This window comes from Symphalangus syndactylus, chromosome 9, assembly GCF_028878055.3.
Source record: "Symphalangus syndactylus isolate Jambi chromosome 9, NHGRI_mSymSyn1-v2.1_pri, whole genome shotgun sequence".
Taxonomy (NCBI): Eukaryota; Metazoa; Chordata; class Mammalia; order Primates; family Hylobatidae; genus Symphalangus; species Symphalangus syndactylus.
Genome location: NC_072431.2, coordinates 70572840 through 70599621, shown reverse-complemented (window position 1 = coordinate 70599621; position 26782 = coordinate 70572840). Strand labels below are relative to the sequence as shown.

Below are 26782 nucleotides of genomic sequence, written 5' to 3'. Positions count from 1 at the left end.
TTACAGGATGTGACAAGACTTCCTTTTTAAGGCTGCATAGTATTTCATTGTATGTCTGTACCACATTTTGTTTATCCATTCGTCTGTTGATCAATTTGGGTTGCTTCCACTTCTTGGCTATGGTAAATAGTGCTGCATGAACATGATGTGCAGATATCTCTTTGAGTTCTTGCTTTCAGTTATTTTGTGTATACTCAGAAGTGGAATTGCTGAATTATATGGGAGTTCTAGTTTTAATTTTTTCAGGAACCTGCCGTACTGTTAATCCATAGCAGCTGCACTATTTTACATCCCTTCCAGTAGTGCACAAAGGTTCCAGTGTTCCACAAAGGTTCTAGTTTTCCACAGCTCACCAACACTTGTTATTTTCTGTTTTTTTTTTAATAGTAGCCATTCTAATGGATATGAATGGTAACTCATTATGGTTTTGATTTGCATTTCTCTGATGATTAGTGACGTTGAGCATCTTTTCATATGCTTGTTGTCTATGTATCATCTTTGGGGAAAAATACTTTGTCCATTTTTAATTGGATTATTTGATTTTTTGCTGTGAATTGTAGAAGTTCTTTACATAATTCTGAATATTAACCCCATAGCAGATAGAAGACTTGCAAAACTGTGTTTCTTTAGAGTTGATTTCTTTCACTTTATTTTGATTCTTTGATTGGGCCATCTATCCAGACCAGGCTGGTCTCGAACTCCTGAGCTCAGGCAATCAACCTATATCAGCCTTCCAAAGCGCTGAGATTACAGGCATGAGCCACCGTGCCTGGCCCGCTGTGGATTTTTAAATAAACGTCCTTTATCATGTTAAAGAAGCTTTCTTCTGTTCTTAGTTTGCTAAGTGTTTTGTTATGAAGTGATGTTGAGTTTTGCCCGGTGTTTTTTTCTGTGTGTATTGAGATGATGTGTTTTTCTTTATATTTTATTATTATGTATTACACTGGATGATTATCTTACATTGAACCACCCTAGCATTCCTGAGATAAATCCAAATTGGGCTGCATCGAAACTAAAAACTTTTGTATTATAAATGTTATGAAGAAAGTGAAAAGACAACCCACAGATGCTATCTAGAGATTGGTATCCAGATTATATAAAGAATTCTTGCAACTCAAATAATAAAAATTTACATCACCCAGTTAGTAGTTTGTCAGCCAGAGTTGGTTCCTCTTGAATCACCCAATTTGTGGTGAATCAAAACTATAATCAGATACTACTTCACACCCACTAGGATGCTTATAATAAAAAAATACATGGGGGTCGGGCGCAGTGGCTCACGCTTGTAATCCCAGCACTTTGGGAGACCGAGGCGGGCAGATCACGAGGTCAGGAGATCGAGACCACGGTGAAATCCCTCTCTACTAAAAATACAAAAAAATTAGCCGGGCGTGGTGGCGGGCGCCTGTAGTCCCAGCTACTCGGAGGGGCTGAGGCAGGAGAATGGCGTGAACCCGGGAGGCAGAGCTTGCAGTGAGCCGAGATTGCGCCACTGCACTCCAGCCTGAGCGACCGAGCGAGACTCCGTCTCAAAAAAAAAAAAAGGGAAATAGTATGGTAGTTCCTCAAAACGTTATAGAATTACCATTTGATCCAGCAATTCCACTTCTGTGTATATATACAAAAGAGGTCAAAGCAGGGATACAGACATTTGTGCACCAGTGTTCGTAACAGCACTATTCACAACAGTCAGAAGGTGGAAACAACCTGTCGATCTACAGATGAATGGGTAAACACAATGTGGTATAGATGGATCGATAGATCAGAAAGGAATATTATTCAGCCTTAAAAAGGAATGAAATTCTGATATATGCTACAATATGGATGAAACTTCAAGACACTGTGCTAGGTGAAATAAGCCAGACACAAAAGGACAAATGTTGTATAATTTGACTTATGGGGTACATAGAATAGGTAAATTCATAGAGATAGAAAGTAGAATGGAGGTTATCAGGGGTGGGGTATGATTCCATTCCTGTAAAGTTCAGAGTTACTCTTTTTTTTTTTTTTTTTTTTTTTGAGACGGAGTCTCGCTCTGCCGCCCAGGCTGGAGTGCAGTGGCGCGATCTCGGCTCACTGCAAGCTCCGCCTCCCGGGTTCACGCCATTCTCCTGCCTCAGCCTCTCCGAGTAGCTGGGACTACAGGCGCCCGCCACCACGCCTGGCTAATTTTTTGTATTTTTAGTAGAGACGGGGTTTCACCGTGGTCTTGATCTCCTGACCTCGTGATTCGCCCGCCTCGGCCTCCCAAAGTGCTGGGATTACAAGCGTGAGCCACCGCGCCTCGCCCCAGAGTTACTCTTATTGGAGGAAAGGATACATTATGACTAGAAGGAGGGACAAGGAAGGCCACTGGGTCATCTTCTATTTCTCAATCTGTGTTTACTCCATAGAATTTCATTGAGCTGTTTAGCTGTGGTTTGCACATTTTCCTTTACATATAAACTTTTTACGTATATACTTAAAATCTACTTAAAATGGGAAAAAAAAATCTGGATTTCAGCTTTTAAATGCTGGTGCAATGATAGCCATTTTTGGCTGGGTGCAGTGGCTCACAACTGTAATCCCAGCACTTTGGGAGGCTGAGGCAGGTGGATCACCTGAGGTCAGGAGTTCGAGACCAGCCTGGCTAACATGGTGAAACTTTGTCTCTACTAAAAATTAGCCAAACCTGGTGGTGGGTTCCTGTAATCCCAGCTACTTGGGAGGCTGAGGAAGGAGAATTGCTTGAACTCAGGAGGCAGAGGTTTTGCAGTGATCCAAGATTGTGCCACTGCACTCCAGCCTGGGTGACAGAGTAAGACTCTGTCTCAAAAAAAAAAACAAGACAAAACATTCATATCTGAAATGTGGTTTGCATAGAATGTTCTTCCAGGCAAAAAAAAAAAGATTAAAATTACTGGTTTTGAAAATGTACTCTGTTCTTTCTTATATCAAAGTCTTGATGTTGGTGGCTAGAGAGAACTTCTTAGATTTTCTACCTGTATTAGTCCTTTTTCATACTGCTATAAAGAACTGCCCAAGACGGGGTAATTCATAAAGGAAAGAGGTTTAATTGACTCAACAGTTCAGCGTGGCTGGGGAGGACTCAGGAAACTTAAAATCATGGTAGAAGGTCAAGAGGAAGCAAGGCACTTTTTTCACAAGTCAGGAAGGAGAAGTGCTAAGTGAAGGATGAAGAACCCCATATAAAACCATCAGATCTCATGAGAACTCACTCACTATCACGAGGACAGCATGGGGGAACCTCTGCCGTGATTCAGTGACTTCCACCTGGTCTCTCTCTTGACACGTGGGGATTATGGGGATTATAATTCAAGATGAGATTTGGATGGGGACACAAAGCCTAACCATGTCACTGCCAGTTTTCTTTTCTTTTTTTTCATGCCTGGATTTTTTTGTTGTTCCCTCATGAACATTTTAAAGTGTAATTAAGCAAAAGAGAATACTATACAATGGTTTTTAACAATTTTTTTTTAAGTTCCCCCCCACCCCAAGACAGGGTTTCCCAATGTTGCCTAGGCTGGTCTCGAACTCCTGGCCTGAAGTGATTCTCCCACCTCACCCTCCTAAGTAGCTGGGACTACAAACATGTGCCACTGTGCCCAGCTGCCTATACAGTGTTTTTAATTTTTTTTTTTTTTTTGAGACAGAGTCTCACTGTCGCCCAGGCTGGAGTGCAATGGCGTGATCTTGGCTCACTGCAGGCTCCGCCCCCCGGGGTTCACGCCATTCTCCTGCCTCAGCCTCCCGAGTAGCTGGGACTACAGACGCCCGCCACCTCGCCCGGCTAATTTTTTTTTGTATTTTTAGTAGAGACGGGGTTTCACTGTGTTAGCCAGGATGGTCTCGATCTCCTGACCTTGTGATCCGCCCGCCTCGGCCTCCCAAAGTGCTGGGATTACAGTCGTGAGCCACCGCGCCCGGCCTAATTTTTTTTTTTAAGATGGCGTCTTGCTTTGTCACCCAGGCTGGAGTGCAGTGGCATTATCTCGGCTCACCGCAACCTCTGCCTCCTGGATTCAAATGATTCTCCTGCCTCAGCCTCCCGAGTAGCCGGGATTACAGGCACCCGCCTCCATGCCTGGCTAATTTTTGTATTTTTAGTAGAGACAGGGTTTCACCATGTTGGCCAGGCTGGTCTTGAACTCCTGAGATCGTGATCTGCCTGCCTTGGCCTCTCAAAGTGCTGGGGTTACAGGCGTGAGCCACCATGTCTGGCCTTTAATTTTTTTAAAAAGTAAAACTTCTTTAATTTTCTTCTTGCAAGAATTGAATAGAATGATAGAACGAATGCCAGTATTTTATAATTTTGTATCAGCAGGTTGCAATCAGGGAGGCTCCAACAGAGTCACTTTTTCTGTCTTTTTATTTTCAATCTATGCTATAAATTGGTTTCAGAAACTTCTGTGAGTCTATCAACTGTAAAAATGGAGATGACTATGAAAGGATCTTACTCTTTTATTCTTCTTTGATCCACATGTCTGTTTGTTCCTCCATCTAGAATATAAAAATGATTAAGACTCTACCTCTCTCCTTAAGTCCAATGAAGAAGATAGATTTACAATTAATGGTAATTCAGTATGATGACTGCCATAAGAGCAGGGCATTCAGAATGCCCTGTGAGCTCAGAGATGGTGCTACTGTATTCTCATGTTTAAAGGATAAGTAAAAGTTGCCCAGTTTGAGAAAAGAGGGGAAAAGGACTCCAGTGAAAGGAAGTTGATAAAATTACTGTTGACTTTACTTGTATATATTCACTGTCTTTCAGTGTGTCTGAAAACTTGATTTGGGACTATTTCCTTTGAACAGAAATAATAGCATTCCTGCCTGTTAAATGTCCTGTGGTCAAATATGTTTTCCTAATCATTCTGCACACTAAACTTCCCCCGCCAGGAAATCAATGCCTTAATGCTAAATTTCCTCCGTACTACTTTCTGTAAGAGTAAGAGGTTCCTATTTCACAGTCACAACACATTCCCAACTCAATTCACATTCCAATCCATCTTGTCCAACTTCATTGAAAGTTGATACACTGAACCATTTCTTTTTCTTAAAAGAAATAGAATTCTTCCTAAATTCTGTCTACTGTAAATTCTGTCTACTGTTGGAATAGAAAGAATATCATGCTTCTAGACTGACTAATTTTTTTCTTCTTGTTATAAGTATTGACAACATTTATTCATTTGTTTCTAGGCAGCACAAGACTGTTGAACTTTCCTAGAACTCAGTCCGAGATTTGCAAAGCTGCCAAAATATTTAGAAACAAATGAAAATATGTAAACATGCATGTTATCAGCTGTTTCACAGTATTTGTGTTTTAGAGATAATGAGCGTCTAGTGGACCACAAGAGCCCAGAGGGATTTCAAACTCCAGATTCCTTTCTGTGTAATCATATCTGGCTGGAGTTATGTGTTTTCTCTGCATGTGAAACTATCAAGTCATAAATCTTCAAAGGAGAATGTTTATTGCATTATTTAAAAATAATAAATTATATTACTAAATAAATAACAGCAGGCCAGGCATAAACCAATGATGAAAGTTTGTCAGAAACTAAGGCTTCTGATTAATTCTGTGCTCTGGACTATAATTGGAAGGAAGGATTATATTAGAGTTTACAATGAGTTTACAGAAAGAAAGGAGAGGGATAAATTATATTTAGTTCACAGTAAATCTGAATTCAGAACCCCTGGTCGTAAGACTAGTCTTTTAACCTTTAGAGTTAAAAAATGTATATGTACAGCTGGGTGCAGTGGTTCATGCCTGTAATTCTAGCACTTTGGGAGGCCAAGGCGGGTGGATCGCTTGAGCCCAGGAGTTTGAGACCAGGCTGGGCAAAATGGCAAAACCTGACTCTATAAAAAATACAAAAATTAGCTAGGTGTGGTGGCAGGTGCCCATAGTCCTGGCTACTCAGGAGGCTGAGGTGGGAGGATCCCTTGAGTCTGGGAGGTCAAAGCTGCAGTGAGCCGTGGTTGTGCTACTGTACTCCAGCCTGGGTGACAGAGAAAGACCCTGTCTTAAAAAAAAAAAAAATAAAGTGCGTGTGTGTGTGTGTATGTACGTTGAAGAAAACTATGAGAAAAAGCAAAAAGTTAGAGTTCATAATGCATAATGTTGTGTTAAGCACATGGTTTGGTACATATTTCTGGAGATAGTCTAAAGATCTATTTTTTAAAAACTGATTTTAGTTAAATCAGAGGTTAGCAAATCACAGCCTGCAGGCCAAATCTGGCGTATCATACATTTTGTTTGTTTCTTTGTTGTGTTTTTGGTGTTTTTTTTTTATTCTTTTCTTTTCTTTTTTTTTTTTTTTTTTTTTTTGAGGCAGAGTCTTGCTCTGTTACCCAGGCTGGAGTGCATTGGTGCGATCTCAGCTCACTGCAACCTCTGTCTCCCAGGTTCAAGCAATTCTTCTGCCTCAGCCTCCTGAGTAGCTGAGATTATAGGTGTGCACCACCATGCCCAGCTAATTTTTGTATTTTTAGTAGAGATGGGGTTTTACCATGTTGCCGAGGCTGGTCTCAAACTCCTGAGCTCAGGCAATCTGCTCACCCCAGCCTCCCAAAGTGCTGGGATTACAGACGTGAGCCACCGCGCCTGGCCCTATCATACATTTTGGTAAATAAAGTTTTATTAGAACATACTATGCTCAATCATTTATGTTTTGTGTGGCTGCATTTGCCCCGCAGCAGTAGAGCTGAGTAGTTGGAACAGAGACTGTGGTTCATACAACCTAAAATATTTACCCTGGCCTTTGTTACAGAGTAGATTGCTGACCTCTGAGTTTCTCAGTTTTAGCCCATTCACAAATGAAATAGTTTTTGTTTTTTTGGTTTTTTTTTTTGAGACAGCCTCACTCTGTCGCCCAGGCTGGAGTGCAGTGGCATGATCTTGGCTCACTGCAACCTCTGCCTCCTGGGTTCAAGCGATTCTCTTGCCTCAACCTCCTGAGAAGCTGGGACTATAGGCACACACCATAACGCCTGGCTAATTTTTGTATTTTTAGTAGAGACCAGGTTTCGCCATGTTGACCAGGCTGGTCTTGAACTACTCCTGGCATCAAGTGATCTGCCCATGTTGGTTGGCATCCCAAAGTGCTGGGATCCCAGCCACTCTCTCTCTCTCTCTCTCTCTCTATATATATATATATATATGTTTTTGTTTTTTTTTTTTTTGAGACAGGGTCTCATTCTGTCACCCAGGCTGGAGTGCAGTGGCATAATCACAGCTCACTGCAGCCTCAACCCCACGGGTTCAAGCAATTCTCCTGCCTCAGCCTCCCAAGTAGCTGGGATTACAGGTGCGCACAACCACTCCTGGCTAATACTTGTATTTTTCGTAGAGACGAGGCTTCTCCATGTTGTCCAGGCTGTTCTCGAACTCCTGGAACTCAAGCAATCTGCCTCAGGCAGGAATCCTGAAATTCTGGGATTATAGGTGTGAGCCACTTCTCCTGGCCCACAAATGACATATTTCTTATAATGTACTACAGTGAGCTTTGCATGATTAATATATTTGTTGTGTTGAAACTATCTTCCTGATTTTTTCCAATTTTTTATAGAGAAACCTGGAAAGAATAGTACCATAAATACCTACATACCCTAACAGAGAATTATTGTTAAAATTTTGCCATATTTGCCTTATCTTCTCTGTGCATATGTATACTCACATGGCTTTTTTTTATTGGTATTAGTTGAAAGTTGCAGATATTATGCTTCCTCAGCATATATCCGTAAGAATAAAAGCATTTTCCTCCACAACCGATTATGTTAAAATTTGAAGACGTGTATGAGGTTTTTGTTTGTGAGGGCTATATGACTGGCGTTTCTCCAGTATATGGCACTTTGTTCATCTCTATGTTCCTCTTTATAAACTGCAGCAATTCTAAGTATAATGCATTAGTTGTCTATTTCTTGCAAGTAGTAGACTGAATGATGGCCCCATAAAGATGTCCACTTCCATTAGATAAAGAAAATGTGTACATCTACACCATGAAATATTGCACAGCCATAACAAAGAGCGAAATCATGTTCTTTGCAGCAGTTTGGATAGAGCTTGAGGCCATTATCCTAAGTGAATTAATGCAGAAACAGAAAACCAAGTACCTCATGTTCTCACTTGTAAGTGAGAGGTAAACATTGGGTACAAATGGACATAAAGATGGGGACAGTAGACACTGGGAATACAAGAGGGCAGAAGAGGGAAGGAAAAACAAGGGTTGAAAAACTACCTATTGGGTACCGTGCTCACTACCTGGGTGACAGGTTCAATCATCCCAAACTTCAGCATCACACACTATACCCCTGTAACAAACCTGCACATGTACCCCCTGAATCTAAATAAAAGTTGGAAAAAAAAATCAACCCAGATGTCCATTTCCTAATCCCTGTGGTCTGTGAATATGTTACCTTATCTAGCAAAAGGAACTTTACAGATGGAATTAAGGAATTTTAGATGAGGAGATTACTGATTATCTGGTGGGCCCAAAGTAATCACCAGGGTCCTCATAAAGGAGAGGCAAGGGAGTTGAAGGTAGAGAAGGGGCTCTGAAGATGGGAAGCAGAATAAGTGTAGGAAATGTGAGCTTGCCACACTGCTAGTGTTGAAGATGGTGAAGCTAAGAATTTTCACATCCACTTTCAAAACCATCGTGTCCTGGCTCCTTTTTCTTTTAAACCGTCTTTCCCTCAATTTCTCTGTCCTCTTACATCTTATTGTAAACACCAAGAAGAAACCAGGCAGTTAACTTTGCTTGTAAATCTTTTTAGCTAGACCATCTAATTCATTCGGCACATTTTCTACCTTCCACATCACTGTAAAATTGGGTTGCTGAACTTTCCACAACTACCTAACAGAGATCTCTTGCCTCCAGTTTCTACTCAGATGTTCCTCACATTCCTTAAAACTCACAGTCCACCTCCTAACAATCTAAAATCTACCAACTATCAATTCCTGGCAATTTAGGCTTTACCGCTGCTCTCCTGAAAGGCCTTAAAGTATTAGAACTGGGCCCTATTATTAGAACCTATTTCCCAGTTCTAATACTCCTCCCACATTTTTGGTATGTGTGACAACAGAACTTTATTCCTGATACCAGAATCTGTATTATTTATATATGAAGCATAACAAATTATTCTAAAAAGTATTAATGGCTTAAATCAACAAACATGTGTTGTCTCATAGGTTCTGTGGTTCAGGAATCCAGGCAAAGCTACCTAGATGCTTCTAGCTCAGGATCTTTCATGAAGTTGCAGTCAAGCTGTCAGCTGGGCTGCAGTCATCCAAGGCTCAGCTGGGAGAGGATCTACCTTCAAGCTCTCGTGTGACTGAGAGCCTCAGGTTTTCATTGGCTGGAGATGCCAGTTATTTGCCACATGAGCCTCTGTCTACAGCAGTTGACAACATGCAGCTGGCCTACCTCACAGCAAGCAAGCAAGCAAGAGAGCAAGATAGAGTGCTCAAGACAAAAGATAACAGACTTTTTGTAACTTAATCTCAGAAGTAACATACCATCACTTTTGCCAAATTCTGGTTGTTAGAAGCCAGTCGCTAGATCTATCCCACACTTGAAGAGGGTTAAACAAGGTCATGTTCTTCATAAGATTAAGCCAAGTACAGAATTGGCTTAATAACATTTCTGACGATTTTTCCTATAACTTGTAAAACCTTGGCTATCTGAAACCCTTGGGAAATGAATCATCCTTGAAAGCTAAGTTTCTGGATAGATTTTTACCATGAAGGGACCAAATCTTAATAATTTAGAGTAGAATCACTTCTGCATTTGATCACATATTTCTTGCCTTTTAAAATAAATTACTGATCATTATTTGAAATTTTATTTCATCAAAAGAAAATTAGAAATTGTGTGTTATAAAGAGAAGGTGCCTGTCTTCTCCTTATGTAGGGTATAGAACTGTTCATCTCTTTACTAAAAACTTAAGGCTTCTGTCTGCCTTTTATAATTTCTGTTTCTTTCTGTGTTTCGTTTGTTACCTCTTAGTTATCAGTACTTGCCCATTGCCTTCCTGTTTACTGTATCTAGTAAGTTGCTGCAAAAGTAATTGTGATTTTTGTATTAAAACAAATGGCATTTGATTCTCATAGGAGCATGAACACTTTTGTGAACTGTGCATGTGAGGCATCTCGGTTGTTCTGCCCTTATGAGACTCTAATGCCTGATGATCTGTCACTGTCTCCGATCACCCCCAGATGAGACCCTCTAGTTGCAGGAAAACAAGCTCAGGGCTTCTACTGATTCTGCAATATAGTGAGTTGTATAATAATTTCACTATATATTATGATGTAATAATAACAGAAATAAAGTGCACAGTAAACGTAATGTGCTTGAATCATCCTGAAACCATCCCCTCTGCTGGTCCATGGAAAGATTGTTTTCCACAAAACCAGCCCCAAATTTGGGGACTACTGCTATAGAGAATTGGATCTGCGGTCTACAAGTAATGTTAATGACATTTATTTTAAGCTGCACTGAGACTTTTGTTTACATCTTTTTTTTTTTTTTTTTTTTTTTTTTTTTTTTGAGATGGAGTCTCATTCGTGTTGCTCAGGCTGGAGTGCAATGGCACAATCTCAGCTCACTGCAACCTCCATCTCCTGAGTTCAAGCGATTCTCCTGCCTCAGCCTTCTGAGTAGCTGGGATTACAGGCGCCTGCCACCATGCCCAGCTAATTTTTTGTATTTTTAGTAGAGATGGGGTTTCACCACGTTGGCCAGGCTGGTCTTGAACTCCTGACCTCAGGTGATCCACCCGCCTCAGACTCCCAAAGTGCTAGGATTACAGGCATGAGCCAACATGCCTGGCCTGTTTACATCTTAATTATAAATTGTTACTATAGTCAGCCCTTTATATCTGTGGTTTCCACATCCATAGATTCAACTAACCATGGATTGAAAATATGTGGGGGGGAAATGATGCTTACATCTGTACTGAACGTGACAGACTTTGTCATTATTTCCTAAACAGTACAGGATAACTATTTACATAGCATTTACATTGTATTAGGTGTTATAAGTAGTCTAGAGATGATTTAAAGTATACAGGAGGATATGTGTATGTTACGTGCAAATACTACACCATTTTATATAAGGCACTTGAGCACCTGTGGATTTTGTTATTCACAGGGGATCCTGGAACCAATCCCCTGTGGATACCAAGAGATAACTGTATAGGGGATGCTGTGGTGACAGGTGAAGTGGCATTGGGCTTAGTAAGGGTAAGAAAGCTAAGAGTGGCCTAAGGACAGATGACAAACATGGCATATTGCTCACTTTAGCCAATGCTCAGAATCTCTTAGGTTTTTGAAACTTCACAAGCAATTTAGGCAAACTCTCCTTTCTTCTCTATCTCTGTATTCTATGTAATCCCACAGTTGTTGAAGGCTGTTCTTATAGTGGAATTAGTTATACCTCACTCCAAAAACTTGACCCTGATTTCCGTCTACAAACCCAAAGCAGCAAATACAATTTACTTTTATATTTGAATTATTTTCTTTGTAATGGTGTCTGTTGACAGCCAAAGCCTCTTTTATGGAAACATACCACCACTGCCACAAGTAAAAGCTATAAAGCAGTGTTAAATACTGTATATAGAGCTCACATTTTTATATGCATTTCTTTTAGGTCTTATGTAGTGTGTATACTGTGGAAGATCGAGAAAGTGCATTAGGTTGTTAGACAAAAGACCCAGAAGGCCTGCTAGAGAGGCCACAGGTGGAACTAAGAAAGCAATCTCTGTGTCACTCAGGCTTTGAGAAGCTTCCTTCAGAATCATAGAACATTAGAACTGGGGAGGTTAAAAAATCTTTAGTCTTTTTTTCCCAGCTCCAGTCTCTTGTGAATAATTTAACAGTAAAGTTAAAGATTATGAGAATTACATGCCTCCTCTTTTCACTTGCACAACATAGAATTTATTTTCTAATAGTAGTGTATTTGTTAGCTTTGCATTCCCATAAGTGATGATTTCCAGCCTTGGCAAACCCTTGCAGCCTCCAGCCACAAGTCCCCTGGACCTCAGAGAATGTATATACTGTGTGTGCACCCTAATAACATGTTTCCTTAAAACTAGTAGTACTGGATCCTCTAACTTTAGTACATGCCTTTCATGTCCAACTTTTCAGAGGCCGCCAAACTAGCAACCCTAAACTCATTTGTCACTCTCAAAACATAATATATGAATATGGAAAGCTAATGTAAAAATGGTAAGGGACTGAGCCATTTGGAAGATAACTTAATGTAAGTGCCTGAAAAACAGGGATACAAGAAAGCAAAGGGAGAAGCAAGCCAGTTCACCCTGAACCCTACAAATGTTTGGGAATTAGAAACATCAAGTATTACAAATTAGGGGAAATGGATGAAGTCTGATACTAAAAATACGGAGGTTGACAGTCTGTGTAGGAACAGTTAGACTTCCAGATCCTTATCTCTATACCCCACCTCCCCCTCTGCAGAAGCTATAGATTCCCTTAGGGAGGAAGAAAACTAGAGAAAATAAAGACACTAGGGGGAGAGTGTGATGTCAGCAAGATAGTGGAATAAAAGATCCCTGGCATCACTCTTCCAGATCCTTATCTCTATACCCCACCTCCCCCTCTGCAGAAGCTATAGATTCCTTTAGGAAGGAAGAAAACTAGAGAAAATAAAGACACTAGGGGGAGAGTGTGATGTCAGCAAGATAGTGGAATAAAAGATCCCTGGCATCACTCTTCCCACAAAAATACAACTAGAAATTATTCAGGCTGGGCGCGGTGGCTCACTCCTGTAATCCCAGCATTTTGGGAGGCCGAGGCATGTGGATCACTTGAGGTCAGGAGTTCGAGACCAGCCTGGCCAACACGGTGAAACCCCGTCCCTACTAAAAATACAAACATTAGCTGGGCATGGTGGTGGGTGCCTGTAATCCCAGCTACTCGGGAGGCTGAGACAGGAGAATTGCTTGAACTCGGGAGGCGGAGGTTGCAGTGAGCCAAGATCATGCCACTGCACTCCAGCCTGGGTGAAAGAGCGAGACTCCATCTCAAAAAAAAAAAAAAAAAGTATTCAAAGACAAGAATACCAACCTGAGTTCACCAGAACTTGGGGAAGAAGTGGAGAAACCTCCTGGGCTGACAAAACTTTTTGTAAAATAAGTGGTCATTTCAGACTGTGCCACCCCTTACCCCCAAGCTGGCGTAACACCACTCAGGGAGAATTTTCCTAGCGCTGCAGTTTCCAAGGTGAGAGGAAGGAATTGGAGGTGGGTATTCAGTCTCCTCACTGGTCTGGGGATCTTCCCAGGGAGCCCACTCCAGTCCCATCTGGGAGAGCCAGGAGAGCTGAACTATCTGGGGTAAACTGGGGACAAAGAGCAGGGCACTGATTGTAGCAACTCGTATATGGATCTTGCAGCTACTCTGTACTCTAATTAGCTGAGACACCCTGTTGACAAGGCTGGCCAGTGTCTTAGTGCCACTGGGGTGTAATCAGTGGGAAGGCCTGAATCCCTGGTCAGATTTTCCACAAAACTTAGTGCTCACATGGAACCTTCCCCTGGCCCAGAAACAGCTATAAGATTGGGATTAAGCTGGGCATGGCAACTCATTTCTGTAATCCCACTTTGGGAGGCCAAGTTGGGTAGATCATTTGAGCCCAGGAGTTCAAGACTAGCCTGGGCAACATAGCAAAATCTCACTTCTACCACAAAAACAAAAGTTAGCTGCATGTGGTGGTACGTGCCTGTAATCCCAGCTACTTCAGAGGCTGAAGCAAAGAGTCGCTTGAGCCTGGGAGACAGAGGTTGCAATGAGCCAAGATCACACCACTGCACGCCAGCCTGGGCAACAGAGCAAAACTGTGTCTCAAAAAAAAAAAAAGAAAAAAAGTTGGGATTAACTTCCAGTGTACACTTAAGCACTTAAGACTTTCACAGACTGGGAAATGACGACAGGGTAGCAATATAGTTCCAGAACAATGTTTATCTTTCGGTGGTCACTATAAGTCTTCCCGTCTGTGAAACAATGTCAGGGCAAGTTAGTTTAGTTTTAGTGCAATGTTTCGAACGGCAGGGCAAGATTACTTCAGCTTTAGTGCAATGTTTTGAATGGCAGGGCAAGTTAGTTTAGTTTTAGTGCAGTGTTTCAGTTCTGATGCTCACTGTAAGTCCTCCCCAGAATGGGAAGAAAGAATAGGCCAGTACTTAAGCTCTCATACTAAGTAAAGGCCTGAAATCACCAAAGAACACCTGCAAAAACTAGAAGAAATGGCTGTATTCTCAAATGTGCAAGCATCAACATAAACAAGCAATGATTATGAAAACTTAGGGAAATATGACACCACCAAAAGAAACCAACAAAGCTCCACCAGTGGACTCAGAAGAATTGAAGATCTATGAAATGTCAGACAGAGAATTCAGAATAAGCCTCTTTAAAAAATTCAGGGAATCGGCCGGGCGCGGTGGCTCACACTTGTAATCCCAGCATTTTGGGAGGCCGAGGCGGGTGGATCACGAGGTCAGGAGATCGAGACCACGGTGAAACCCTGTCTCTACTAAAAATACAAAAAATTAGCCGGGCGTGGTGGCGGGCGCCTGTAGTCCCAGCTGCTCGAAGAGGCTGAGGCAGGAGAATGGCGTGACCCCGGGAGGCGGAGCTTGCAGTGAGCCGAGATCGCGCCACTGCACTCCAGCCTGGGTGCCTGGGTGACAGAGCGAGACTCCATCTCAAAAAAAAAAAAAAAAAAAAAAAAAAAAAAAAAAAAAAAAAAAAAAATTCAGGGAATCTGCTGAGCACGGTGGCTTACACCTGTAATCCCAGCACTTTGGGAGGCCTAGGCAGGCAGATTACGAGGCAGGGGATCGAGACCATCCTGGCTAACACGGTGAAACGCTGTCTCTACTAAAAATACAAAAAATCAGCAGGGCGTGGTGGTGGGCACCTGCAGTCCCAGCTACTCGGGAGGCTGAGGCAGGAGAATGGCGTGAACCCGGGAGGCGGAACTTGCAGTGAGCCAAGATTGTGTCACTGCACTCCAGCCTGGGAGACAGAGCAAGACTCTGCCTCAAAAAAAAAAAAAAATACAAAAAAAAAAATTAGCCGGGCGTAGTGGTGGGCGCCTGTAGTCCCAGCTACTCGGAGAGGCTGAGGCAGGAGAATGGCGTGAACCCGGGAGGCGGAACTTGCAGTGAGCCAAGATTGTGTCACTGCACTCCAGCCTGGGAGACAGAGCAAGACTCTGCCTCAAAAAAAAAAAAAAATACAAAAAAAAAAATTAGCCGGGCGTAGTGGTGGGCGCCTGTAGTCCCAGCTACTCGGAGAGGCTGAGGCAGGAGAATGGCGTGAACCCGGGAGGCAGAGCTTGCAGTGAGCCGAGAGGGCGCCACTGCACTCCAGCCTGGGCGACAGAGCGAGACTCCGTCTCAAAAAAAAAAAAAAAAAAAAAAAAAAAACTTCAGGGAATCACAAGAAAATAGAGATAGGAAATTAAATGAAATTTAGAAAGCAATCCACGAATATAGTGAGAAATTTGACAAAGAAATAGAAACAAGAAAAAACAAATTGAAATCCTATCTATAAACAATACAGTAACTGAACTGGAATAACTCATTGGAAAGCTTTAGCAGCAGATTTGATCAAATAAAAGAATTGATGAGCTTGAGGACAGAATATGTGAAATTACCCATTCAGAGGAGCAAGAATAAAAAAGGGTAAAGAAGACCTACAAGAATTGTGGAATACCATTAAGCAAACTAACCTCCACATAATAGGAAGATGAGGAAGAAAAGGCTGTAGAAAGCATACTTAAGCAAATCATGGCTGAAAAAGTCCCAAATCTGGAGAAAGATAACACTGTCTAGGTACAGGAAGCTCAGTGATTGGCAATTAAAATCAACCCAAAGAAGAGATACCTATGGCACATAACAATCTGGCTAACAAAAATCAAAGACAAAGAAAGATTACTCAAGGCAGCAAGAGAAAAGAAATGTGTCCCATTCAACATACCCCAACAGAGCTTTCAGCAGATATCCCAGCAGAAACCCTGCAGGCCAGGAAAGAGTGGAATGCTATATTTAGAGTGCTGAAGGAAAAGGAAAAAACTGCCAAGCAAGAATACTGTACCCAGCAAAGTTACCCTTTATAAACACAAAGGCAAGATAAATATTTTCCCAGACAAACAAAAGTTGAGGGAATTCATCAACACCAGACCTGTCTTACAAAAAATGCTAAAGGGAGCTCCTCAGTCAGAAAGTGAAGGATGCTAATGGGTAAAAAGAAAGCATCTAATGGTATTAAACTCACTGGCAAAAGAAAGAACACTCACTGGTAAAAAGACTTCTGAAAAATTCAGAATATTCTAATACTGTAAATGGGGTGAGTAAACCACTTATATTTTAAGTATGAAGACTAAAAGATGAAACTTTTTTTTTTTTAAGACAGAGCCTCGCTCTGTCACCCAAGCTGGAGAGTGCAGTGGTACAATCTCAGCTTACTGCAACCTGCACCTCCTGGGTTGAAGCGATTCTCATGCCTCAGCTTCCGAGTAGCTGGGATTACACATATGTGCCAACACACCTGGCTTATTTTTGTATTTTTAGTAGAGACAGGGTTTTACCATGTTGGCCAGGCTGGTCTCGAACTCCTGACCCCAGGTGATCCGCCCATCTCGGCCTCCCAAAGTGCTGGGATTACAGGCTTCAGCCACCATGTCTGGCTGACAAAACTATTAAAAACAATAACTACAACAGTTATTTAGGAGACAGACAATTGTTTAAGCAATAAAAAGATTAAATCGAAACATCAAAAAGTCAAAATGGCAATGGTGGTGTTAAAGTATAGAGTTTGTTTTTGTTAGTTTTCTTTGCAAAGTTAAGTGATTATCAGTTTAAAATAACCTATTATAAGATGTTTTTTGTAAGCCTCACAGTAACCATAAAGCAAAAACCTATAATAGATACACACTAAAAATAAATAGCACAAAATCAAAGCACGCTGCTAGAGAAAATCACTTACCATAGAGGAAGACAGTAAGAGAGGAAATTAGGAAGAAAGAATCTACAAAACAATCAAAAACAAGGAACAATATGGCAGTAATAAACCCTTACCTATCAGTAATAACCTTGAATATAAATGGATTAAATTCTCCAATTAAGAGTGGCAGAATGGATTAAAAAACAAGACCCAACCATATGCTGGCTACAAGAAACTCACTTCATCTGTAAAGATTAGCACAGACTGAAAGCGAAGGTATGGAAAAAGATAATTTATGCAAATGGAAACCAAAAAAGGGCAAGAGAGCCTATAGTTTTATCACATAAAATAAATCAAGATGGTTAAAAAAAGGCAAGGCCATTATATAATGACAAAGGGGTCAGTACAGCCAGAGGATATAACAATTGTAAATATATATACACCCAACACCAGAGCACCCAAATATATAAAGCAAATATTAATAGACCTAAAGAGAGAGATGGACTGCAATACAGTAATACTAGGGAACATCCACACTTTCAATGTGAACAGATCATCCAGACAGAAAAGAAACAAAGAAACATAGACATTAAACTGTACTCTGGACCAAATGGACCTAACAGTTATTTACAGAACATTCCATCCAACAGAACATTTTTCTCAACAGCACATGGAATATTCTCCAGGATTGATCATACATTAGGTCACAAAACAAGTTTTAACAAATTTTTAAAATTGAAATTATATTTATCTTGTCACAGTGGAATAAAACTAGAAATCCATAATCAGAGGAACATTGGAAACAGTATAAATTGATGGAAATTAAACAACAAATGGACCAATGAAGAAATTTTAAAGTAAATTTTAAAATTTCTTGAGACAAATGAAAATAGAAACAAAATACCAAAACCTATGGGATACAACAAAAGCAGTTCTAAGAGGGAAGTGTATAGCAATAAACGTCTATATCAAAAAAGTAAAAAGACTTCAAATAACCTAATGATACACCTCAAGGAACTAGAAAAGCAAAACCAGACAAACCCCCAATTTTTTGTTCTTTTTTTCTCCGTGAATAAAAGGCACCTAAAAAACAAACCAAAGTTAATAGAAAGAAATAATAAAAGAGCAGAAGTAAATGAAACCAAGACTAAAAGAATACAAAGATCAATGAAATGAAAATGGTTTTTTTGAAAAGATAATCAAAATTGACAAACCTTTTAGAAGACTAAGGGTGGGGGTGGTGGGCAGGGGGAGAGAAGACCCAAATAAGCAAAACCAGAGGGGAAAAATGAGACATTGTAAGTGATACCACTGATATACAAAAGATCATTAGAGACTACTGTGAACAACTATACACCAAAAAATTGCAAAGCCTAGAAGGAATGTATAAATTCTCTGACGCATACAACCTACCGAGATTCAATCAGGAAGAAACAAAAGACCTCAACAAACCAATAATGAGTAATGAGATTGAAGCCATATTAAAAAAGTCTCTCAACCAAGAAAAGCCCAGGACCTGTTGCTTCACTGCTAAATTCTGCCAAACATTTAGAGAACTAATACCAATTCTACTCAAACTCCTCAAAACAAACATTTTTTTTGGAAGAGAAGGGAATACTTCCCAACTCATTCTACAAGGGCAGCATTACCCTGATACCAAAACCAGACAAGGATGCAACAAGAAAATGACAGGCCAGCATCCCTGAGGAACACAGATGCAAAAATCCTCAACAAAATACTAAGAAACCGAGTTCAACAATACATTAAAAAGATCATCCTGGGATACAAAGAGGGGAAGAACAGACTAACTTGAGGGTGGGGGGTTGGAGGAAGGAGAGGATCAGAAAAAATACCTATTGGGTACTATGCTTATTACCTGGGTGATGAAATAATCTGTACACCAAGCCTCTGCGACACACAGTTTACCCACGTAACAAACCAGCACATGTACCCCTCAACCTAAAAAAAAAAAAAAACATCATGATCAAGTGGAATTCCCAGGGATGCAAGTATGATTCAGCATACCCAAATCAATAAACATGGTACATCACATTAATACAATCAAGACCAAAAACCATATGATGATTTCAATAGATACTCAAAAAGCATTCAGTAGAATTCAGCATCCCTTCTTGATAAAAATTCTCAACAAACTGGGTATAGAAGGAACATATTTTGGCGAGGTGTGGTGGCTCACACCTGTAATCCCAGCACTTTGGGAGGCTGAGGTGGGTGGATCCCTTGAAGTCAGGAGTTTGAGACCAGCCTGGCCCACACGGTGAAACCCCATCTCTACTAAAAATACAAAGCCTGGGTGATAGAGCAAGACTTTATCTCAAAAAAGAAAAAAAAAAAGAAGGAACATATCTCAAACCATATATGACAAACCCACAGCTAACATCATGTTCAACAGTGAAAAGTTGAATAATTTTTCTCTAAGATCAGGAACAAGACAAGGAGGCCCACTCTAACCACTTCTGTTCAACTTAGTACTTGAAGTCCTAGCCCAAGCAATTAGGCAAGAGAAAGAAATAAAAGGTACCCAAATTGGAAAGGAAGAAACCACATTATCTTTATTTGCAGATAACATGATCCTGTATTTAGAAAAACCTCAAGACTCCACCCAAAACTGCTAGAACTGATAAACAAATTCAGTTAAGTTTCAGGATACAAAATCAACATAACAAAAATCTGTAGCATTTCTATACATCAACAGCAAGCAATCTGAAAAAGAAATCAGAAAAGCAATCCCATTTACATAGCTACAAAAAAATACAATACCTAGGAATGAACTTAACCAAATAAGTGAAGAATCTCTGTGATGAAAACTATAAAAGACTGATGACAGAAATTGAAGAGGACATACAAAAAATGAAAAGATACTTCATATTCATGGATTAGAAGAATTAATATTGTTATGGAGTTCGAGACCAGCCTGGCCAACTTGATGAAACCCCATCTCTACTAAAAATAGAAAAATTAGCCAGGCCTGGTGGTGGGTGCCTGTAATCCCAGCTACTCAGGAGGCTGAGGCAGAAGAATCACTTGAAACTGGGAGGCAGAGGTTGCAGCAAGCCGAGATCACACCACTGCACTCCAGCCTGGGTGACAGAGTGAGACTCCGTCTCAAAAGTCAGTATTACCCAAAGTAATCTACAGAATCAGTGTAATCTCTATCAAAATACCAATGACGTTTTTCGCAGAAATAGAAAAAAAATCCTAAAGTTTGTGTGGAATGACAAAAGACCTGGAATACCTAAAGCTATCCTGAGCAGAAAGAACAAAGTCAGAGACATCACACTGCTTGACTTTGAATACCACAAAGCTATGGTAACCAAAACACCATGGTTCTCTCTATATATACACACATTTTATACACACATAGGTATATAAAACACCTACAAAATTTTTGTTTGTTTTTTGAGACAGAGTCTCGCTCTGTTGCCCAGGCTGGAGTGCAGTGGCGTGATCTTGGCTCACTGCAACCTCTGCCTCCCAGGTTCAAGCAATTCTCTGCCTCAGCCTCCCAAGTAGCTGGGATTGCAGGCACCCATCACAAATGCCTGGCTAATGTTTTTGTATTTTTAGTAGAGATCGGGTATAACCATCTTGGTCAGGCTGGTCTTGAACTCCTGACCTCATGATCCACCTGCCTCGGCCTCCCAAAGTGCTGGGATTACAGGTGTGGGCCACCGTACTCAGCCTAGAGCTACAAAATTATACTTGGAGAATCCTGACAAAAAGGCTGGCTGAGAAAGCACACCCATAATTATACTCAACTCTCATATACAGAACTCCATTTAACTTTGTAGTGCTTCATAGCCAAGACTTGCCAGAAATTGGCAGAACATCTCTAACACAAGAGACACCAAAAGAAAGAGAAAAATGTACCTCGGAGATAACAAAAACGATGTAATAAGCAAAAGAAAACATAAATGAACTGTAATATTCTTGTAGAGGTGAGGTGAAGGAAAAAGAATAAATGCTGTTTTCTAAAACATTCAGAAAGCTTGGGAACTAAAAATAGGAGAGCTGAAATTTAAAATCAGTGATTGGATAAAGTTGAGAAAATATCTTAGTAAAACAAAAAGAAAAAACAAGAGATGACTTAGAAAAGATAAGAAATGTGGAAGCAAAATTCAAGTTGTCTGATGTTTAACTGACTGGAATTCAAGAAAAAGAGAATAGAGAAAATGAACAGCAGGATATTTTCAAAGTGACAATATAAGAGTAGATGGACATGTATCTGTTTCCAATACCACTGAGTGAGGAAAATAAGCCACAGTACCATGAAATTGTAGAACACCAAGGATAAAGAGAAGCTGCAAAAACTGAAAAATCAACTCTTCAATCAGAAAACTGAGGCTTCAGGGCAAACCATTCTCCCAAAAACTGGAGGGAATGGTGCATACTGAGAATCACAGATTACCTCCAGAAACCTCACCAGATTCTCAGGGTAAAGAGAAAAATCTCCTCAAGCTTTAGGTAGGGAGAAGGGGAAATAATCATCTTGAAATAAGTCGGAGCATTCCTTAACAATGGTTTGCTCTCAAAGTAAACTGTTTTATCAAGCCTAATTGACATGTGTTTTACCAGAGCCTAACCTGGAGGAAGATATGTTAGTCCATTTTGCATTGCCAAAAAAGAATACCTGAGACTGGTAATTTATAAAGAAGAGGGGTTTATTTGGCTAATGTTTCTGCAGGCTGTACAAGAAGCATGGCACCAGCATCTATCTGCTTAGCTTCTGGTGAGGCCTCAGGAAGCTTTCCCTTATGGTGGAACACAAAGGGGAACAGGCATAGCACATGGAGAGAGAGAGAGCAAGAGAGAGAGGGGAGGGAGGTGCCAGAGTCTTGAACAACCAGATCTCGCACCAGGTCTTGTGTGAACTATAGTTATAGAGTAAGAACTCACTCACAAGTGCAGGGACAACATCAAGCCATTCATGAGGGATGTGGCCCCATGACCCAAACACTTCCCACTAGGCCCCCACCTTCAACACTGGGAATCACACTTCAGCATGAGTTGGAGGGGAAAAATACCCAAAGTGTATCAGAAGGGAAACACCCAACTGCAGCCCTCTCCAGCCTTCCTGTCTTACCTAATCGGGGAGAAGGGAACCTGAGAAGCACTTGTGAAAGTCACGGCCCAGGCACACAGGCTCACTAAAAGACTGATAACTAATTATGTGATTATAGAACACTCCCCCCACCACACACACACCTCACCACCACACCAATCAGTCTCCTGTGTAATGATAGTGGATTACTGCTAAACGAACTAATTTTCAGACCCTGAAAATTAATAAGGAGTCTTTAGGGAAACCAAGAAACGATAAGAGATACAAAAACGGCCAGGCGCGGTGGCTCACGCTTGTAATCCCAGCACTTTGGGAGGCTGAGGTGGGAGGATCACGAGGTCAGGAGATCCAGACCACGGTGAAACCCCATCTCTACTAAAAAAATACAAAAAATTTAACCGGGCGTGGTGGCGGGCACCTGTAGTCCCAGCTACTCGGAGAGGCTGAGGCAGGAGAATGGCGTGAACCTGGGAGGCGGAGCTTGCAGTGAGCCGAGATTGCACCACTGCACTCCAGCCTGGGCAACAGAGCGAGACTCCGTCTCAAAAAAAAAAAAAAAAGAGATACAAAAACAAGGATGTGATTGCAACAACATGGATACAACTGGAGGCCATTATCCTAAGTGAATTAATGCTGAAACAAAAAACCAAAAACCACATGTTCCCAACTCATAAGTGGGAGCTAGACATTAGGTATTCATGGACATAAAGATGGGAACAGTAGACACTGGGGACTGCAAGAGACAGGAGAGAGGGAGGGGAGAAAGGGTTGAAAAGCTGCCTATCAGGCACTATGCTCATGACCTGGGTAGCAGGATCAGTTGTACCCCAGGCGTCAGCATCACACAAAATACCCTTGTAACCTGCACGTGTACCCCTGAATCTAAAATAAAAATTGATTTCAAAAAAGGACACTAAAGGAAATGTAACCTATACAGCTACACAAAACAGTAAACACAACCCAACTCTTAGCCAGAGAAACATAAAGCCTCGGGTCAAACAAGAAGACTTTTTAGTGCAGTTTCTTCTACCCAGTATATCGTCTGCTTTCAACAAAAACTTACAAGACATGCTAAAAGGCAAAAATCAAAGTTGCATGAGGCATAGCAAGAATCAGAACCATTGCCAGACTCATTTATGGCAGGGATTTTTGGAATAATCAGACTGGAAATTTTAAATAAGTATGATTAATATACTAAAGGCTCTAATGGAAAAAGTGAACAACACACAAGAAAGATGGGTAACATAAGCAGACAATAGAAACTCTAAGAACCCAAAAGAAATACTAGAAATAAACAATACTGTAACAGAAATGAAGAATGCCTTTGGACTTATTGATAGAGTGGAAAGGATAATAGTTAACCTGGGAAAGACTCAATGAGCTTGAAGATATGTCAGTAGAAAGTTCCAAAACTTAAACTGCAAAGAGAAAAAAGAATGAAAATGACAGAACATGGCAGGGCCTAGTGGCTCACACTGTATCTCAGGACTTCAGGAGGCCCAGGTGGGAAGATCACTTGAGACCAAGAGTTGAGGACCAGGCTGGGCAACAGAGAGAGATCTGTTGACTCCACAAAAAAGAAAAAGGAAAAGAATAGGATATCCAAAAACTGTGGGACAGTTACAAAATTATATATATGTAAGTCCTTGCTTTGGCTGAACGTTAACACTAAAATTGGAACAATACCGAGAAGATTGCAGAACATGGCCCTGTGCAAGGATGATATGTAAGCATAGAAAAAACATTTTTAATTTTTTTTTTTAGATGGAGTCTCACTCTGCCACCCGAGCTGGAGTGCACGGTATGATCTTGACTCACTGCAACCTTTGCTGCCCAGGTTCAAGGGATTCTCCTGCCTCAGCCTCCAGAGTAGCTGGGATTACAGATGCCTGCCACTGTGCCTGGCTAATTTTTGTAATTTTAGTAGAGATGGGGTTTCACCATCTTGGCCAAGCTGGTCTTGAACTCCTGACCTCGTGATCCACCCACCTTGGCCTCCCGAAGTGCTGGGATTACAGGTGTGAGGCACCTCACCCAGCCAACATTTCTATTTTTTTTTTTTTAGACGGAGTCTCACTCTGTCGCCCAGGCTGGAGTGCAGTGGTGCAATCTCGGCTCACTGCAAGCTCCACCTCCCGGGTTCACGCCATTCTCCTGCCTCAGCCTCCCTAGTAGCTGGGACTACAGGCGCCCGCCACCACGTCCAGCTAATTTTTTGTACTTTTTAGTAGAGACAGGATTTCACCGTGTTAGCCAGGATGGCCTCAATCTCCTGACCTCGTGATCCGCCCGCCTCGGCCTCCCAAAGTGCTGGGATTACAGGCATGAGCCACCACTCCTGGCCAATTTTTTTTTAATTAAAAAAAAATATGTCTATGTAAAATTGTATACACACAATGGGAATAACAGAGGAAAAGAGAGAAAGGAATAGAAGAACCATTTGAAGTAATAATGACTATTTTCAAAACTAAAGACAGACGCCAAACCACAAATCCAGTTTAGAAAGTTAAGAAAACAAGCAAGATAAATACTAAATGCCAGGTGCGGTGGCTCACACCTGTAATCTCAGCACTTTGGGAGGCTGAGGTGGGTAGATGACTTGAGGTCAGGAGTTCAAGACCAGCCTGGCCAACATGGTGAAACCCTGTCTCTACTAAAAATAGAAAAATTAGTCAGGCCTGGTGGCAGGTGCCTATAATCCAGCTACTTGGGAGGCTGAGGCAGGAGAATTGCTTGAACCTGGGAGGCAGAGGTTGCAGTGAGCTGGGCGCCACTGCACTCCAGCGTGGGCAACAGAGTGAGACTCCAACTCCAAAAAAAAAAAAAAAATGCAAGAAAGTCTGTACCTAGGCCTATCATAATCAAATTGCAGAAAATCAAAGATAACATCCTGAAAAAACCTAGAGGACAAAAAACACCTTACCTATGGAGAGTGGAGTGAAATATTTCTATATTTATTATGTCTTTATTATGTTTTTAATTAATTTTTGTGGTTACCTAGTAGGTGTATATATTTATGGGGTACATGAGATATTTTGATGAGGGTATACAATATGTAATAATCACATCAGGCTGAATGAGGTATCCATCACCTCAAGCATTTATCATTTTCTTGTGTTACAAACCATCTAGTTATACTCTAGTTTTTAAATATATAGTAAATTGTTGACTGCAGTCACCCTGTTGTGCTATCAAATACTAGATTTTATTCCTTCTATCTAATAATATTTTTGTACCCATTAATTATCCCCTCCCCCACCCACCTACCCACTACCCTTCCCAGCCTTTGGTAACTGTTGTTCTACTCTCTATTTCCATGCGTTCAACTGTCTTAATTTTTAGCTCCCACAAATAAGTGAGAACATGCAAAGTTTGTCTTTCTATACCTGGCTTATTTTACTTAACATAATGACCCTCAGTTCCATCCATGTTGTTGCAGATGACAGGATCATTCTTTTTTATGGTTGAATAGTACTCCATTTTATATATAGATATAGCTATAGATAGATATATATCTATATATATTTCTTTTATCATAATATGTGATATATGATATATCACATATATATATCATATTTCCTTTATCCATTTATCTGTTGATGGACACTTAGATTGATCCCAAATCTTGGCTATTGTGAATAGTGCTGCAGCAAATGTGAGAATGCAGATATCTCCTTGATTTACTGATTTCCCTTCTTTTGGGTATATTCCTAATAGTGGGATTGCTAGATCATATGGTAGTTCCATTTTTAGTTTTTTGAGGAACCTCGATACTGTTCTCCATGGTGGTTGTACTAATTTAAATTCCCACCAACAATGTACCAGGGTTCCCTTTTCTCCACATCCTCACCAGCATTCGTTATTGCCTGTCTTTTGGATAAAAGCCATTTTAACTGGGGTGAGATGATATCTCATTGTAGTTTGATTTGCATCTCCCTGATGGTCATGACATAATATTGAGTACCTTTTCATATACCTGCTTGCCATTTGTTTGTCTACTTTGGAGTAATGTCTAGTCTGATCTTTTGCCCATTTTTTATTGTATTACTCGATTTTTTTATTGACCTGTTTGAGCTCTTTATCTATTCTGGTTATTAGTCTCCTGTCAAATGGATAGTTGGAAAATATTTTCTTCCATTTGGGGGATTGTCACTTCCCTTTGTTGATTGTATCCTTTGCTGCCTAGAAGTTTTTACACTTGGTGTGATCCCATTTGTCCATTTTTGCTTTGGGTGCCTGTCTTTGTGGGGTATTACTCAAGAAATCTTTGCTCAGTGCAATGTCCTGGAGAGTTTTCCAAATGTTTTCTTTTAGTAGGTTCATAGTTTGAGGTTTTAGATTTAAGTATTTAATTCATTTTGATTTGATTTTTGTATATGGCAAGAGATAGAGGTCTAGTTTCTTTCTTTCTTCTTTTTTTTCTTTTTTCTTTTTTTTTTTTTTTTTTGAGACAGGGTCACTCTGTCTCCCAGGCTGGAGTACAGTGGTGTGATCACAACTCATTGCAACCTGCACCTCCCAGGTTCAAGTAATTCTAATGCCTCAGCCTCCTGAGTAGCTGGGATTTCAGGTATATGCCACCATGCCTGGCTAATTTTTGTATTTTGAGTAGAGACGGGGTTTCACCATGTTGCCCAGGCTGGTCTCAAACTTCTGGCCTCAAGTGATCCACCGGCTTTGACTTCCTAAAGTGCTGGGATTATAGGTGTGAGCCACCGTGTCCAGCAAGTATCTAG

At 40.8% G+C, this 26782-nt stretch overlaps 1 protein-coding gene and 1 non-coding gene across 6 annotated transcripts in view; both read left to right on the top strand.

Moving 5' to 3' along the window:
• TPST1 (tyrosylprotein sulfotransferase 1) overlaps positions 1-26782 on the top strand; it is a 149248-nt gene that overhangs the window by 109319 nt on the left and 13147 nt on the right. The window lies entirely within an intron of this gene.
• Positions 23695-23802, top strand: LOC129490852 (U6 spliceosomal RNA). Its single transcript, XR_008660337.1, has one exon. It is a non-coding gene; the product is annotated as a U6 spliceosomal RNA (small nuclear RNA).